A 19,629-nucleotide genomic window follows, 5' to 3' on the forward strand; every position below is an offset into this window, starting at 1 on the left:
CTACCTTGGAGGGAGGGGGAGGGTATCAAGAGTGTTGTTGTCAATCCTGAGTCAAACATCCAGCCATGGTGTTACTTGAAAGATGTAATGCAGCTGAGAAATAACAGTTCCAGAGGGGATAACAAACAAACAAACTCCTCTTAGTAGACCATACAAAAACACAAATAAAAATAAGAATTTGAAATCTTGACTATATTTGAGAAATCAGATTTTCCTTGCAAAAAAAGAAAAATCCTTCTAAATGTTGCACTTCAAGTCAACTTTTCAGTGAAGATACAGTCACTAGAAATTTCCATGATTGTTCCATTTTGGTTCAGTGGGGTTTTTGGTAGCTGGGGAAGAGCCCCAGGAGTGTCTCGGGTAAGAAGCTGAGAAGCTCATCCTGCTCCAAATTCAGCCAAGGGGGGACAATAGATGCACCTCAGCAATTAACATACAAAAGAACTGAGATAAGACTTGAGCAGAGAAGGATCTGGAGGAGAAGCTGTACTGGAGGAAAAAGAAGAGCTGTGTTGGAGAAGCAGAGCAATGTTGGTGGTTGGTGAGGAAGAAAGGGAAGAAGGTGCCCAAGAAGAGTTTTCCCGGCCTTGGCGAGATGGCAGCTGTGCCCCTGCACTCCTGGAGGAACGTGGTGGAACATTCCCTGAAGGCGCCAGGAGGGGTGAACTTGGCCAGTGGACTTGGATTTTGTGCCCAGGGAATTTGCTGGCTGTGGACTCTGCACAGCTTTGGAAGACCCTGGCACCCCAGGAGTTTGTTCCCAAAGCAGCCTGTGACTCTGTGGGAAGCCCAGGCTGGAGCAGCTCTGGACCTTGTGGGAAGGACTCATGAAGGAGAGGGTCCTGGAGGACTTTCTCCCATGGGAGGCACCCTGTGGGGAAGCATGGAAGGACTGTAAGGAATCCTTCTTCCTGAGGAGGATGGTGTGGCAAGAACCACAAGCCTGTGAACTGGTTTTAAACCCTGTCTCCCTGTGCTGCTGGGGGGAAGGAGGGAGAGAAACTGGGGACAAAGTGATTTGGGCCAGAGAAGACTGTGTGTGTTTGATTAGTGTGAAATTAAATTATTATTTTTTCCCCAAGTTGAGTCCGTTTTGCCTGGGACCTTAATTAGTGAAGAACCCTCCTCATCCTTTGTCTTGATCCATGAGCTTTGTCCTCCTCATCCCAGACTGTGTGGGTGGGAGAGGGGGAAGTTGAGTGAGCAGCCACCTAGCTGTTCCTTTTGTTGTCATGTTGTCCCAAACCACGATAATGATCTTCATATAAAACCTCTTTTTTTCATTGAACAAATAAGTTTGCATTTGTAGGGCCAAGCATCTGTTTCCTAAAAAAATTAATTTAACTTTCTTTCTTAATGTTCAAAAGAATTACCATGTACTCTTGAGAACACTTCTGTTACCACAAAAACAATAAAATAACATAAAATAAAATATAAAGTAAAATAAATATGTTTTCTGAATCCCTGGCATGGCCAAGAGTTCTATATTTTTGTAGAACAATTTACAGCCAAGACACCAATTCAGCAAGTCACTTGCAGGCACTGGAGCAAATTTTGACTGCACACACACATCTCATTGTCTTTGGAAGGGTTTCACTGTTCATGTGTCTTTTAGGAATATTACTCAGTAACTTTTTTTTTTTTTTTAATTGTAACAAAGTTTGTGAAAATATTTGTCTTGGATCAATACATATAAATCCTCAGTCCTTATAATGCCCATCATGCTATGAAAGCTGCTCATGTATATGGGATTATAAGACAAGTTTTTTACAAAAAGTCATAAGGCAGCCTATTTTTTCCACAGTTCTAGAAAGAGACATTCTCCTGGTGGCAATGTTGGGAAAGGTGGATGATTTACAAAAGACTAAGCATTCACACTTCTAGTATACAAACTATTAACATCCTGCTTTTACCATTAACTTGGGTTAACAGAAACTTTTACTTCTTGGAACAATGACAGGTGACATGTCTTCTTTTAGCTCAGTCCAGGATCTCGGTACCATTCCTGCCCCCATGTCCAGGGGTTGCCTGCTGCCCGGGCCTGGGACTACCTCTTATCTGCTCTGCTTCCTGGTGGGGCAGTGGGATGGTCCTGGCTGCCACAACCTGCCCTGGCAGCCCCAGGGGAAGTACCTGACACTCCTGGTCTAACTCCTCAGCTCCTACAGTGTCCTGGGTGCCATTTCTGTATTTCTGTGTGACAAATCAGCACTGTGCCAGGATTTGTGGTTAAACGGACAGTGAGTGAAGAGAGAAAGTATTTAACTAATTACCATCTGTAGTTCAAACCTGAAGCAAAATGCTGTTGCACTTCTGGGTCTTTCTCTTTATTTGACTCTCTCATGCCAGATTCCTCTGACACAAAAGAAATACTGTCACACACAGAATATGGTCCCTTAAATCCATGCAATGTTCGGGTCCAAGTCCTCAAGCAATATTACATGGAGATTGGTGAAATTTTACATACATATGTATAAAGACTTCTCAATGTCTAAGTACAATAATACTTCCCCATTGCAAATTAGCTGAAGCCTTTATGTAGCATTATCTGAGAGAGGCTGCAAAGACATCTTTACCTTGTAAATATGTTGAAGGGTAAATCATAGGATCCAAATTCTCTTAGCAAAACTTATGTCCCTCTGATCACTCAACTATCTTCACAGGAAGGATCCTGATAACCCCTTAAAGCTGCTCATACTAATCCAATTATACAAAACAGATTATTCCAATCCAAACAGCTTTTAGGCTCAGATTAACTATCCACTAAAGTAGAATGAGTAAAAGCAAAGACATTGTGCTGCATGAACAAGAATCTTACATAAATCTGATATTTGTGCAGTACTGAGAAGGAGATTCATCTAAGGATTTAAGGCCTTGATCAGAGGCAAATCATCATCCTGCCCTCTGTAGATTACTGAGTTTTCTTATGCATAATTTTATTAAAGATTGTGTCTTCACTTGAACTCCTTCTTCTATTACGCTGAAGCACATCACAAGATTGTAATTCATAGGTAACTCAGTATTCAGTATTCAGGTAATTCAGTGTTCAGAAGGTTAGATACAAGTACAAGGCTGAAAACCCAAACAGTGAAATCTGAAGGAAGAACATGCCTTAAGTGAGACAATTAACTAAAATATATAACTCTGACCTATTGTCTGAGTATGTCTCACTGATGTGGCGGGAGCTGAAGATACAAAGATCATGCACTAAGTGCCATTTTATGCTTGTATGTAAAACAAACTCAGAGTTAACAAACCCATCAGAAAGATGTCTGCCATTTGGGTTCTGTTTTTCATTCCACTGTTAGACCATTTGTGGACTGTAGATACAACAATATCAGCAAAAGGAAATGTTCGCCTAGAAATCTCCAGAAATCCAAAGTTTCATGGTGCTGCAGTAGTTCAGAAATCTCTAGATATGTCAATAATTTATATAAAATCCACTTCTCCATAAAAGAGATGTAAGATCCAACAGAAATGAACATATACTACTGGTTCTTCCTCAGATTTTTCTGCAACTATGCAGTACTAAAGCAGAAATTTATTTTCATATTACAGGATTTTCTAGGCTAGAAAAAATTTAAGAATAAATAATTCTGTGTTAGATTATATAACATTCCACAGATATTGCTTTAAAACCTCATTAAAGTTCTGTACAAGCCTTCCTTTTCATTCCCACTCAGTTCCATAGAATCTTCCAGGAAAAAAAAAATAAATATATATATATATATATACACATATAGAATTTTTTTGTATTAAAAAAATATAATCATATAAATACTGCTTTTGGCAATACAAGTAATGGAAAACTCCCTGAGAAGAATTCCTCTGGGGCTAGAGACAGAGGAAATATGTATTCATCTGAATAAAAATAATCAGAACAGAGTTAAAAATGTTTAAGATTGCTGCATCCCTTTCTCAACCGCTAGAATGGAAATGTGAACTATTTCCATAAACTCGCCAGCATCTTATGATCTAAAAAGTTATTTTTGAATTTATTCCTCACAGAAGAAAACCTACATCTTCCAACCCAAAATTAGACTGTGAGCCTATCTTATCTTGCAGCCAGTCATATGTAAGGTAGGTACTTAAATAAAAACGAGAAATCTGAGAACTCTAAAAGCATTAGAAGTAGGTCACAGGGAGCTACGCTTAAGAGAAACTTTCAGTAGCAAAGGTATTCAAAGGTATTCTTGTTAATGAGCTATAGTGTAATCAGATTTTCATGAGGAAAAATTGTCTCCACATAAACTGTGAATTGTGACATACAGTGCCAATTCAAGAAGCTGAAATTATTTTACATGCCCAATCTGATGTACTTGGAGGAAAAGTTTTGGCATGTGGGGCAGTTCTCAGGTGCACATTACATAGTCACTTACAGCTGGTTCTCTTTAGTGGCATTAGATTTAAAGCAAGGTGTTCCACTTTCACGAGGTTGGTAAAGAAACACTGGCTCAGTGAATGACCCACTTAAGTTCCATATACCCAGAAAAAATGAAACAAATCAACCAAGATTCACTGAGGGTAATGTTAACTTCTGTGGCTGTGATAAATTTCTTAGACAAAAAGAGTCCTCTTTTTTTGCAGTCAAATCTCATTTACAAAGATAAAAACCTGTGTACTTTTCGCTGGAGAGGGGACACCTCTTCCGCTTTTTTATAGCAACCATACAGTAGCTTTCAACCCTAGAAAACTCTGCTATACTCCCTAAATGTTCCATTTTACATTTAAAAAAACCTATTATAGGCCACATTCAAAAGCTTTTATGTTTTGCTGTTCCTGTGTTTTGTTTGATAACTAAGGCATCTATTTCTACATTTGAAAAGAAAAACATGTATGTATGTCAATGTCTACATATGTATAAAAAGCTAAATTTCCAATTATTAACACATCTGAAATATTTGTTTAAAATAGGCTTTTTGTACTATATGTGATACATACAGCACCTCCATTGGTGTGTGATCCATGTAAAACAGTTTCTGCAACAAATCTCAGAAGTGAAGACACGGAAGTCATCTATCTACACAGGACACCTCTAATGTGTTACACACTCAGTGGCTCTCTAGGCCCATGTGCTTTGTCTCAGACTCACAATGTTTCAAAGATTAACAACTGATGGTGAAATTGGATCTTTCTGAGAAGGTGATTGAGCTGGCACTAATGACTACCCATACACCTAGCTGAGACTGCAACTGCACCAATGCCTCTGATGAATTCCAGCATTACCTTTCCTACAAAACCATTTATGGACAATAGTAGATTATGGACAAACAGATAACTGGCAGCCCGGCAGGATAAATTCTAAACCAGTCATGCTAATGTATTTCACAATTCCTGATGGCCCTGCTTTCCACATCTTTGTATTTAATGATAATAGCTGACTGAAACAACTAAGAATCACTAGCAAAAATTCTTCACCTGTGACAGGGGAATGACCAGAACACAAGACCTCTGACAATTCGGCTGTTGTTTCATTGTAGAAAGAGAGAAATTAGGAAAGCAGCACAACACAGTGAGATTTTTTATGAAATGTGATTTGCTTATACCACTTGTCTCATGGCCTAACTTGTCAAGATTCAGGAAAGGCTGAAAAAAAATAATTAAAATCCAGAGGTGAAAGTTCAGGCAGAAAAAGGTTAGACATTTTACATCAGCTGTTGCTATTTTTTTAATTAGTTGAACTTGCTTTAATGTTGCTGTACACATATCAATTACCTATAGGTAACTAGCCATGAATAATTCTCTCTTTAACACAGACTTGGCATTTCAGAAGGTACGGTTCACTGTAAACTGCAGTAGTGTAACAGTAACTTATTCACTCTTTAATCCAAAAATTATTCCAAAAGTTTTATTTGCTGTATGAAGAGTACAGAGGAGAGAGTTCAGCTGATGAACATTCATTAAACCGTTTTCGTGAATCTCTGATATAGAACCTCTGTAGCAAGAATTACTGATTCTAAATCTCTTAAATCACATTCTTATTTTGGTTTTGGTTTGGGATTTTTTGTTGTTGTACATCTATCCTTCTGTTGTGGGATAGGTGGAAGAAATCAGACAAACAAAAAGGCAGATAATAATTGCAGTATCATCATTTTTTCAGTTGTGATTTTGTACAACTTTGTGACGAAACAAAGAATCAGGATCTTGAATTCATTCCTTCTATATTTAAGAATAAGGACTTAGTATAACCTGTTGGGTTTAATTCCCAGTGTGTAAGTAGGGTTGGACATCAGAGAAGTCTGTGTTATGCCAGGAGTTTCTCAGAGAAATATGAATGTGAGAAAATACTTGCATGTCTTCGCTTCTGAAATATGAGAAATATGCAATAATTTACAATTTTAAAAATAATTATGAACAGATAAATTTGATCAAAAAACATAAGCACAGTATTGGTTCATCCTATTACATGCCTTATCTTCACTGAGTACCACAGGAGTCATTTTCTAAGGGAGATGAGCACTTAAAAGCAGCAGCACTATGAGAAATATTTTTTTAGTCCTTAATCTCTGATAACACCTACATTCCATCAATACGTAACATTAATTATAATGTCTAAAATTCAATGCTAAATTGACTGAAAAAAAACCCTTGTTCATGAGCTAAAGCCCATAAATTGTGCTTTCTGCTTAAGAAATCAGTCAGTTCAGTTTGATTATCATTTTACTTATAATTAACTTGTATACATAGAATACCATAAGTAATTGAATGTTTATGTTTTAAAATGTAGTTAGTTCTGTTCAAGAAGTATTTAAAGACAAGTGTCTTTATATTGAGAGTATTATAAGATATTTACGTATATAAGACTTAGAGGTAAAAATAGGAAAATCAACTTTTTTGAAAAGTTAATAGCTCAAAGTAATAAAGCACTTTATGAATTAAGTGGGAAAATTACACTAAATTATTAAGTGTTGAATCACCATCTTATTTATCTCACACTGCCATGTTAAAAAATAACTTTCAGAGTACAGACTTGCTGTCGTTCCTACTGTAGGAACACTGGCATACTTTTTTTGAAACACATTCTTTCCACTCAGCAGGCAAGAAATGTCACTGCTGATCAGAGTTTTGATCCACTTAGGAGACAACCATTCCCTTCCACACATGGGTCAATAACTGATGTACTCTCACAAAAACTAGAAACACCTCAGAGTATTCCCAGCAATGGAGTGTGAACTCCCAGTATATTATCTATGATGGACATAATGTAAGATATGGACTAGAGAGGGCTTACTCTACTACCCTTGTTCTATAATAAACTCAAGTCAATCAGCCACCTCACTTCATGTTACAAAATTAATTTTTTAATAAAGAATATTTTTTTAAACCTGAAAGCTTCTCCTATGCTACATATGATCATTATTTACGGAAATATCAGATTACTGTAGCCTGACAACACTGATCTTAAGAGGAGATTACAAATGCTAAATTATCTTCTGTTTATATTTTCTGAAACCGTAATATTTTGTGTGAGTAATGTCACAGATTCAGATCTATTCAGAAACTGGGCTCAGCTTCCAGTCGTTTTTGTTGTCCTTAAGTGGAAGGAATGATCCATACATATTGGGTGCAAGTCCCTTAGGCCAGTTAGTTCATTTTAGAGATTCTCTATCTACAAACACTCTGGATCACATTCTTTTAGCACAAAAGTTTTTGGAAAGGAAATATTGCAGTGTTGCCTAATAAGGATCTGTCACTCCTGAGCTCAGGAGACAGGAATACAGAGCAATTGCAAATTTGAATAAAATTCACTGTGGGTAGTTCTTGAAATTTTTGTCTGCTATGGCTCTTTCAGGAATATAGAACATCCCACTGAGTGCTAAAGAAAAAAAGACATACTTTCAACGAACTAGAGGATTTTTTCACCATAAACATAGACCATTTAAAATTTTATATTCAAAGAAAGACATTATGGTCTCTTTTGATTCAAAAATTTCAAAAGTTTAAAGGTAGGTAATGGGGTTGCAGAGCTGAGTAAGTATCTGGTTAGCAAAATGTCAACAAAAGTCTGAGTGATATTATTCCTAAGCAAAACAGAGACAGTGAATTAAGTATCTTTCCTATCATGGATGGTGACATTAGCTACTAAGTAAATCATCTCCTCTCTTACTTTCCCAAAGGAAGAAGAAGCTGTTTGTGTGGAAAGAGAAATGTTTGTCAAGAAAATAATTTTTTTATGCATAGTACATCAGAAGAAATAGTTTGGTCCAAGTTCATTCCAGAGGTAACTCTGTTACCTACCAAGGACTCTTACCAAGAATCTATAAAGCGTGATCACTCTTAATATTTTTAATGTACACAATATTGGTATTTTTCATATAAAATAATTTGTTGTGTGTGGAAATATTTGTGCTTTCGTTGTAAAAAAACCAAGCAGCCAAAAACAAAACAATGGAACAAAATATTTAGCAGACAATATAAGCAGCCCCAAAGTTCACCAAAGAGAAGTGCTTTTTACTTCTCTTACCATTGTAGCTCTTTCCCCCTTTTAGGTTTACCAATTATAATATATAGCCATGGCAATTTATGAAAAAAATTCTCCTCATCTCAAGAACTATTTAATTTAGAATAAATGTTGACTATGCACTACAGTGACCTAGCTTTGAATCAGTAAATAGCAGCATGGAACTTTGACTTAGCAGCAAAGGGATAATTTTGGATTAGGCACTGAGAAGCCTGTTTGCGTTCTGCTGGCTAGAAGGGTAATGTCAGCTATACTGTCTCTCTGAAAGACTTTTAACTAAAAACATTCTATCTTAGAAGCACAAAATGCTTTAAATTTACTGGCTTGTGCCTAAAATATCAAAGCCATGCTCTCCCAGAACACAAGGAGCCCAGACACCAAATAGGAGGGAAGGGGGAGAACAGTTAATTGTAAAAACATGTGTTTAATAATTAAACAAAATAGTTCATCTCATACACATAGTCAAAACAAGTGAGGGACAAACAAGCAGAGTTTTTAGCTCCTATAATGTTACTCCCTGAAAATTAAATTATTATTTGTCAAAGGAGAATTAAATCAGCAATTTTCTGCCTATGGAAAGATACAAAGCAAAATTCAGTATGCCCATTTCTGCTTAAATCTCTGTTTGAGCTAGTGTAACATCAGAGTATGTAGCCTGGTCCAGGCTAGGACTCAATTTCTCAGTGTGCTTATCAGACACACAACATGAGGCATGTGAATGGCCCCATTGAACTCAAAGCAAGAATTCGTAAGCTTTAGGTTATGTACATATTTAAGTACTTTTAGGTAGAAGCCTGAAGTCCTGCTTTCATGTCAGACATGTTAGAGAAGTGCTGAGGGACAAATTTCATATTTTAAAGTCTTTCTGGTGCAATTGAGAATGTTGCTTGACTCACAGACTCCATCCACTTTACTGAAGGTAATATAATTCTTCCCAAAAAAAATCTTTATTATTGTGTAGACTCTCTCCAAATATCAGTTTCATTGCTGTGATAAAGTTTCATTTCCTGATAACAGAAATAAAATACATTTAAATATCTAGGTAAAATTAAGTATAATAAAATAGATTAAACAAAAATAGATAGATAATAGATAAAAACAAAATCATATTTTAACAGTTGAGAAAACATATATGCAAATCTTGAGTTCAGATCTCAAGAAGTTTCAGACACATTCAAAATCTATAGCTAGTTATTTCTAATAGCTTTAAGAGTTCAGGGTGTTTGGGCTTGTGTTTGTTGTTGTTTTTTGAATGTCATGCATAGTTAAGGTGACATATTCCTAGAAAAGATACTTTGATTTGTAATTGTTGTGTATCAAGATAGACCTATAGGATGGATAGGATCTTGTATCTTCTGTTTATTAAATGAGAAAGGCAATGGTACCTGCCCACCAAAACAGTCAAATATTGAGAAACTTTTAAGAAAACAGCATAACTAATATAGTTTTTGTCAAGGCACAAAATGAAGCCTGCAGAATCCCAAGGAATTTACTATTTTCACACAAGACTGCTGGCAGGATGATTGTAAAGAGGTAGGTGTTTCTCATTTTCATAGAAATACAAAGGGTTTTCTGCTTTATTCTCTATCTCTCCCTCCTCCTCCAAAAGGAGATGTGACACTTGAGCTGAGTGGCAGAAAGTTTATGCTATTGTATTTCTTTACGATGTGTATGGGTCAATAAATCTCATATACTCCCCTTTCCTTCTTGGAGGCCCTTTAGTCATATTGATGGGTGTTCATTTTTCTCTTCATGTTTTTGTGGCTAACTCCCTCCACAATGCAATGAGCAGTTCCTTCAAAGCTCCAATGCTAAACGGTAATTGGAGGGAATTTTTATTTTTTTTTTACATAGATGTGTGGTCTAAAAATATTCAGCATGTCAACATAAGCAGCACCAGGCACTGTATTCTACTTACAGCTCCACCTATCACACTCAAGAAGTATAAAGAATTGCTGACAGCAAACCTGTGACTTAAGATCCAGTACAGAAAGAAACATTACACAGTTAGTAGCCAAGGGACCTTTCACTTCATACTGGAAGAACAACTTTGTATACCAAAGGTCAGGGCCTATCTTACTTCAAATAAGCATGTTTAAAGATAGAAAAACCTTAATTAATTGTAAAATAACAACCTGCTTTTTCTTTGTTACTGCACACTTACACCTGTGAATCACAATGACAGGTACTAAAACAAATAAAACCACCAGTCTTTTTGTAAAGTTCAATATATGGAATTGTTATCCACACCAAAGATGTTTTAAATGTTTTCTTTTTATTAGGCTATCTGTAGTTTGAATAGTTACAAATTACACCATAATCTCACAGGGACTTTTCAATTAATGTCATATCATGAATGTGACAAGGCTTTTGCTTTCCACAAGAAAACTAGAGGGGTGGTAAATCTAAAGGATAAAGACAGCATCCAAGAGTCAGAACTTCTGATATCCATGTGTGACAATGTCCTTGTCCTCCTCTGCTCCCAATTTGACCATCTGAAAAATGATTTAAAAATACAATACATGCGTAAATTAGGTTCATGTCTTCAATCACTATAAAGGGTCCTTGAATGAAAGGTGACTAGAAGAGAAAGATGTAATAGATATTCTTCTGAACAGGAGCATGATTTCACTTGGTTTTAAATCACACAAAATACCAGTAAACAGCACAGTTCATATTTAATCTACTGCGAATTGTAAGATGCAGGAACAACATGTAGAAGGGGGGAAATAAATAAATAAATAAAAAAATTAAAAAGTGAAATTGAAAGAATACGGGAGCCTGAAAGCTCTAATTATTACCTAGTTTCCATTTTCATTTTCTGCAGAACTATTTTGTGAGTCCCTAGGAAATATTTAATCATCAGTTGTGAATGATGTCACTCCATTTATGTGTCATCTGCTGTATCAGTATCAGGGCAAATACACTGGGGAATTACAACATCTCCCATAGGGTCAGATGAAAAGAAAAATTTTCTCCTGTATGATGTGTTTGAATGATGTAAAGCAGGTCATGTTCTTCAAAAATGTCTTCTGTATAATTCAAAGCAAAAGGAAGAGTTCCAATTGAATCTTTCATAGAAACTGCTTTTTAAAGAGAATCCCCTGTCTGAAAAGATTGGTATTCATGAGGCTTTCGAACATATTTTGATGTCAGCTCACCTCAGTATTGACACTGTTTTGACTGCTGCAGGAAAGAAAAGAACTAGTTACAGTATTTCAGCTAGATGTTATTAACACATTTGACTGTGATTGGAGTTTTAAAGAGAAAGAAAAATACTGGAAAGTTAAAAGCATGATAACTTGTTGCATCCCCTCTATATACACTGCTCACTGACAGCTATTCCTGTGGAAATAGAACTTAATAAAAAAAATTATTTAATAATAATAATAATAATAATAATAATAATAATAATAATAATAATAATAATAATAATAATAATAATAAAGAGGGGTCTATGATGGAAAGCCAACCAGCTGCAACATATGTAACTGTGGAACTGTGCAACACAACCTGATTCCTTCTACTCTGTGTGTTTCAGTGGGGCTGAATTCTTAGCAGAGCTATATGGAAGATTGCAGCACTGATCAAAGCGTTCTGTATTTAATGCTGGCATTTTTTTCACTCAGAAGCTATAGTAGGTAGCTATTTTTTGAAAGCAAGGTCTGATGCAATACAATACAGAGACTGTCTTGAACTGATGTCCCTAAAGTTTGCAAATTAGATAAGAAAGCTTAAAGAAAAATAAAATAGAAGTGCACTCTCTTCTAGAAGTGGGATACCTTTATGTGTATACCATCGAAGAAACTAAATAGAATTAGTGTACATACCTGCTTTGATTCTGTGTTTCTAAAACTTCCAAAATTCTAAAATTAAAACATGGATTTGTTACCTAATTTGACATATTCTGTAGATCAACTCTTCCAAGACTACTGAGTGCTCTAAAAAATCAGGACACTTTAAGGTATGAGCAACCATCAACAACATGAAAAATGCATGTAGTTCAAATGTATCAGTATGTGTTTATGCAGATACATATTTAAACTTAAAAATATACCTGCCTGCCTATATTTAAATATACATCTACATGTAATCTTTTATGCACAAAAATGCATAGTTACAGAAATTGTTACATGCTCAAAACCACCACTATGTTGTTTTCCATGGAAATTCAGTAAAATTAGATAATTACTAAATGTTGGTATTTTACAGCTATCTACAGGAAACAAGCACTGGTGCCAACTAGTAACCAAAAAACACATTATAGGGAGTTTTCAAAATATTTCTCTAATTTTAGATGTAAGAACTTTAATAATTTTCAATAACAATTTCTAATCATATGGACAGATAAGCATTTTCTGCCAATTTGTGAGAAAACAGACTTGAAGATTATTTTTTTTTAAATGTAAATAAAATTTGATGCTATCATTAGTCTGGACATTCAACACCACTAAAAGACCAGCCTAGTAAATACTGGCACCTGGACAAAAGGTAAAAGGAAAATGTTGCTTGCCTTTGTGGGGAAAAAAGATAAATCTGTATGCACTCGAAGTCACTAAGAGAAAACACCATTATTACACTTTATCTGAGAAAGATTTCACAAAGGAACATTTGCAGTAATAATTGCCATGCCAAAAATCACCTCTGAAGTTTGCGTTCATCCCCACACAAACTACAATTTTGTACAAGACCTGTCCATCTGGCCAGTATCGTGTCTCTAACAGCAGCTCATAACACCTACATAACATGCTACAGAAGAGGGGTCATAGCCCTGCAATGGCAGATGTGGGATAATCTGTCTCCTCAGACACACAGTTATAGACTCAAAAGGGAGAAGGCTATAAGAAAATCTTACATTAATAGTAAAATTAAAATTCAAACTTTGGGAGACTGGATGTTTGCCATTTGAGTTCTGAATCTTTGCTTCTTTTCTTGTAATGTTACTAGAAAGAACACTCTCTGATTTTATGATGTTGCAAAATGAGGTTGGACCTTGATGGTTTTTAAGGTCCTTTCCAACTTTAATGATTCTTTGATTCTATCAGCCTAGGTAAGAGAAGGTTCCAGGAAGGCCTTATAGTTGACTTCCAGTACTTGAAGGGGCTATAGGAAAGCTGGGGAGGGGCTTTTCATCAGAGAAGATGATAGGACAAGGGGTAATAATTTTAAACAGAGAGAGCGGAGATTTAGGTTAGATATTAGGAAGAAATTCTTCGCTATAAGGATGGTGAGGAACTGGATTGTGTTGCCCAGGGAGGTTGCTGAAGCCCCATCCCTGGACGTTCTTAAGGTCAGGCTGGATGAGGTTTTGTGCAACCTGATCTAGTGGTGGGATTCCCTGCTGATGGCAGTGGTGTTGAAGCCTGATGATCTTTAAGTTCCTTTCCAACCTTAATGATTCCATGATTCTAAAACATCACTGCATAAGGTCTTAGTGAGGAAGCTATTTCACTTTTTTCTTGTGTGCTTGCTTTGACAGCCCCTGCAGTCATACGAAGTAATGTTTTAAGATGACTTGTACACTAACATGTAGAAGAATATTTTCTCTCCCTCATCTGTCTGTTTTTCTTTGTATTTTAAATTCACAACAATATATAATATTTTAATGCATGTATTCAGCAATTATCTACTGAAAGGAATTCAGCGAGTCCATTCCCCTTGTTCCATTTCAAATATCTGTTTTAGAATACAAAGGCCCTTCCTAATCAAGGGAAAACAATATTGTAAAGCAATGCAAAGTCTGATTTTTTGCAACTTCCTTCACATTTTAATACCATAATTCAATAGCATTATGCGATGTTGGGTGGCAAAATAACAGAGAAGACACCATAAGTCTCAGACTATGTTGAAAGCTGCTAAATTTTTTATCAATTTTCACTAGTATAAAAATAGCCCAACTAAATAAACTCAAGGTGTTGTCTCAATTATGAAACTTGTTAATTCCCGGTACTACAAACGTGAATTCTACATCATTATGAAGACATTTTGCTGTTGTCTTTCAGAATATACTAAATCAGCTTTAATATGACCAAGGTGAGTTTTCCCCTTGTCCTGACTTAAAATTAAGCCCTCTGCTCATAAAAAAAAAACTGGGGTGGGAGGTCCATGCCTTACACAATACATAAAAATAACATGGATAATCTGCTGACTTAAAGTGGTTGTGTTGAGAAGTGACAGGGTAGCCCCAGATCACCTGCCTCTCAGGCACCCTGCTATCGAAGGGTCTATTCACTGTAAAAAAAGATCTTGGCTTTTATGGTCCAGGCACATGTCCTCTAGCAAATTCAAAGAAGGAAAAACTTTATAAGCATTGTTCATGTTTTCTGAAAAAAAAAAAAAAAAACAACACAAAAGCAACCAGAAGATTCTAACAGTTCTTAAAATGAAATGGGCATTAAAAAAAAAAAAAAAGAGGTGAAGAAAAGTAAACACCTTTGCACAGAGAGAAAACTTATCTTGTATAATTGTATAGGTGTTACACACTATTGTAAAAATACTATCTAGAGATCATTCAATATTCCTGAGGTAATAATTAACTAAGACATCTGTAAATAATTGAATGATCCATTTATACTGTTCTGATCTCAAAAAGATCTTGTGAAGAGACACAAAGTAATTCCTGTCACTACAATAAGGCAGTATGCAGTTCTCAATTTCCAGAGAATTTACCATATACTTACCATTTAAAGATATTGCTTTCAATGGAAACTGAGCAAACAGCAATATGAACAAGGCAAAAGAAAGAAACAGTGCAAAGATATTTTGTAGAAGATAGTCAAATATAATAAAAGTATATTACAAATTGTGATACTACTTATTCTAACACAAAGTATTTCATTACTCCAGTATCTTCCTTCTCTCTAAGGGGATATCACTGAGCAGAGAAAAAAAAAAAAAATGTTAGGATTAAAAGTGCATTTGTGTGAAAGAATGAATCATGACAAATCACCCAGGAAAATGAAAATCCACTAGCCAGAATTTTCCCCAAACGCTCCAGAGGATTCACAGGAAACCAGTGACTATACCTGACAATTCTATTTTACATTTCTGATGCCATGAGATTAAAGAATTTGGCCCTGTATCTCCGTTGTACTGAGTTGTAGTAAGATTCAACTGAGTTTATTAAGCATTTTGCTGATTCTCAGGAAACCGAAGGAGCAGAATAAAAAAAGCTAACAGGACTTTTAGTGAAATTATAATAAAGAACAGTCCCTTTACTATCAAGCAGTATGTCTAAATTATTTCTATTTGGCTCTTTCCCAAGGGAATTCTGCGGGTTTTTTCCTTCTTCTTCTTACTTATATATAAACTTTCGAGTTTTTTATGTTTTTTAACACATTTTCCCTACTTTAACTATTTCCCTGACCTTTTACGTCCTGTTTCTTTCTATGAGGGAATCAGATGGGAGGGAAATTAGTTAATTTCTCAACTTCTAGGATGCTTTAACAGAAGAAATGTTACTCTGTTAAATTACAATGAAAAAAAATTAATAATATGATCTCCTAAAATAAAGTGTTGCAATGAGAAACACTTGCAATTGTGGAATGTTTTCAAAATATGTATAGTTCAGTTGCTCTTCTTTAATGAATTTGGACTAATGTACAGGCTTAAAACCTGTCAAAGGAAAGTTTTTATTTTTATTTTCAGGGCAAATTAGGCAAACAGTTTACAAGCAGTAAGAAGACAGAATTCCTATCTATTTGTTCTATTCCTACACAAACATATATTCCTCCACCCAGAAAATTAAGATTTTCTTAGAATCATGTGTAGTCTTCTTAAATAAACAAACATATTTTATGAATATTATTATGTAATCATAGAACATCTCAAGTTGGAATGGAACCTTAAGGATCATTGAGTCCAATTACATGCCTTTTGATTTTCATTTAGTAAGTTGTTGGTGTTTTATTTCTCATTTCCAAGAGATATTAAATGTTTTCATGACCATGAAGACTAGAAACTTAAGAAAGAAAAATAATTGGAAGCTGAATTTCTCAGATATCTGCTTCTTTCCACATAGTTTAGATCAATCACAACAGTCAAAATTTCTGATACAGCTGCTGAGGTTGTGAGGTTATTGGTGTTGTCACATTTGCTGATGTTGTTTCCTCTCCTTCTTTCTACCTCATCTCACTTCTCTATGTATGTGTAGTAAATACACACCACATCTTTCAGGCTGCAAAATTTGGAGAGAAAGAAAGAGCCTCTATTTCATACTTGTACTTGATTATGCAGAGCAAATTATTCCCAAAAAGCATTATTTTGCAATAGCTGTGAGAAAGCACTGCACTGAAAATACTCTGTCCCTTTGTCATTCACAGATTCTGCTCTGATTCCCCAGAGAATTACAGGACATGGGCACTTAAGAGGAAAATGTAAACTTCCCAAATTCTACAAAAAAAAAAAAAAAATCCACTGTGGCAAAATAAATTTCCATGTGTTTATTACACTATTCAGAGAGAATCTGAACCATTCCAGCTTAAAATTATACATTGCTGATAACGGTTTTGCTTCAGGCCTCTGAAATCTACCTATTGGAATTCAGAGACCAAAAAGAAATTTGCAAGCACACAGTTTTATGAACAAAAATGTTCCTTCTATCAGCTCCAGAAAAATTATCATATTGTATTCAAGACTAGAAATATGTTGGCCATTTACTGTGTAGTTTAGAATTTCCACAGAAATTGCGCCTTTAAATACTGTCACCCTTAACTGAAGGGCTCTGAGCTGTCAATGTTTCTTTTTTTCTCAAAAAAAAGATTTAGGCTTTCAGAGACCATAGCAAACCCACCATTGGGATTGAAATACCCACAAAGAGTATCCTGGTACTGAATATTAAAGCTATTTTATCTTATCTGATTTTCAGCCACAGTCAGGGTACAAGTGATATAAGAAAAATTACTGCAAGAAAATTGAGGACAGAAACATACATTTAATAATGAGAGAGCACATTACTCCTTAAGCCAACACCTGTAAACACTGAGCGGTTTTAGTGAAGAAACAAGCAAGTTGGAAAACTTGGAGAACTTAACCAGCAGGTCAGCATATCTGCTTTTTTACTTGATGGAGTTTTATTATTTCTTGCACTAAAGTAATTACTACTGATCTTTGAAGCTTAGTTCCATTGCATAGTTCAGCTACAGTAAGTTTGTTATCAGTACCAGCACCAGTAACAAAGCAGAAAGAAATCAGAATAGAGAAAAGATAGGTTGTGCAAGGTTGAAACAAATTAAATTTACAAATTCACTGGTTCCAATGAAGAAAATATTTTCAGCTTATTTAGAGGTTTTTAAGAAACCTTGGAAGCCAAGTAAGGTTTCAAAGGATTGAAAAAGGGCAGAAAAAGTGCTTATCGTTATTAATGGGTATGAGGGAAAGGCAAGACAGGAAATTGGAGTTTCGTTTCATTCCTGTGAAATGTTTGAAAAAAGAATCAAACATAAATTTGACTTCCAACAAAACAACATCTAGTACGAATTTGCTGAAAACAAATTTTCTCGAGTCATATTAATTTTCTCCTCTATTAAAGGAGTATGCCTAATACATAAAGGAGAATATGCACTAACTGTTAACTTCACTAAAGCTCTTGGCATGAGACCTTTCTAGGAACAAGCAAGAAAATCATGGTTAATATGAAACTACTAGAGGAACAAGTAAAACTGGTGATAGTAGTATCAATAATGCACTACCAAATGTGAAGGAAGAATTAAATGGTCTGCAGGCACACATTTTAGATTATTCAATTTTTAATTAAAATGTGCTTACTGAATTCACAGGGATCAGAAGGACTACAGGCATACTGAATGAAACAAAATTAGAAATGAAAATGCTCTTGAAAAATTGGAGAACTGATCTGCTGGAATATGACTAATGTGAAGCTTACTCCTGGAAAAGAATAATCCTGCAACTGTCAGATAGTGGATAGCTGATTAAGCAGATCTGTAGCAGAAGATGCAGGACTTACAGTAAAATGCAAATTGAGCAACAGGTAAACAACGATGTACTGTTTCAAAAAAGGAAAAGATCAAACAAAGCTATATAGAAAAAGGAGAGTTGAGTTACATCTAAAAGCAGTCTTTCCACTCTCCTCTCAGAAATTTCACGGTTTCAGCCAAGTACAACAGAAGACATTTATCAAATAGAAATTATCCAAGGAAAACTAATGACCATTCTAGAAAACATAAAGTAGGAGAAAATACTGAAGAAAATAGAATAGTTTGGTTTATAGAAGCCAAACCAAGACAAGGTATACTTTTCTTGATGAAAATATGCTAGAAATATCTGTAAGAGAAGGAAAGGGGGAAAAATTGCTCTCTTCCTCTGTGGAAACAAGTAAGGAGCTTGGATTGCAATTGAAGATTAACAGTTCACATCAGGAAAAACTTTCAGTGATAAAAGATATTAAAGCATAAAGAATAAAGCAATTTATAAACATGTAACAGGTGTTGACTCAATGCTTAAAGAGAGGTGCCACAACCTCGCAAGTATTGAGCCATCATCTATCAAAACATAGTCTAGAGCCTTTGAAGATCAAAGGCCCAAGACACTGACTTTATGATATATGAACTTTACTCAGCCCTCTCTCCTAACAATATGAGCAAATCAAACAGCAGCTTCCAGTCCTACAAGATATCTACAATAGATTTTTGGAAGGACCAGAAGGTACCATTATTCAAAATACCACTTTGCAAGTTTTAAGAACAGTAATTTGTTAAAAAACTAGGAGAAGAAAAAATTACAGATAGGTTATTTGTGGATATAATTTGACCAGCTCTAATTCTAAGCAACTTTTTTTGCCATTAAAATGTCTATTGAGTGGTAAAGCCTCTATTAATTTTTCATAAATGCAGACCCAGCTGAAGCAACCATTTCTGCAACTAAACTTCTTCCAAATATAGCTCAGTGTACAGTAGGAAAATTATTTATTCGTGATATTTGGATGCTTAGGAGGGCTGGGACACGAAGGAGTGATGTTTCTATTTAGCTAACAACTGCTGAACACTATGAGCATTGAGCATTCCCTAGTCACAATCATTTGCGTCAGTCGCAGCCAAATGTTTTAAGATACAAAACTATTATGGTGTATCAATTATTCATTATATTATGAGAATTTCATCAGTAATTTTAGGTATAAGGATTGGAAGGCTGAGTAGTTTGGGCACCTCTTC

This window comes from Chaetura pelagica, unplaced genomic scaffold (assembly GCF_000747805.2).
Source record: "Chaetura pelagica isolate M959 unplaced genomic scaffold, ChaPel_1.0 scaffold391, whole genome shotgun sequence".
Taxonomy (NCBI): Eukaryota; Metazoa; Chordata; class Aves; order Apodiformes; family Apodidae; genus Chaetura; species Chaetura pelagica.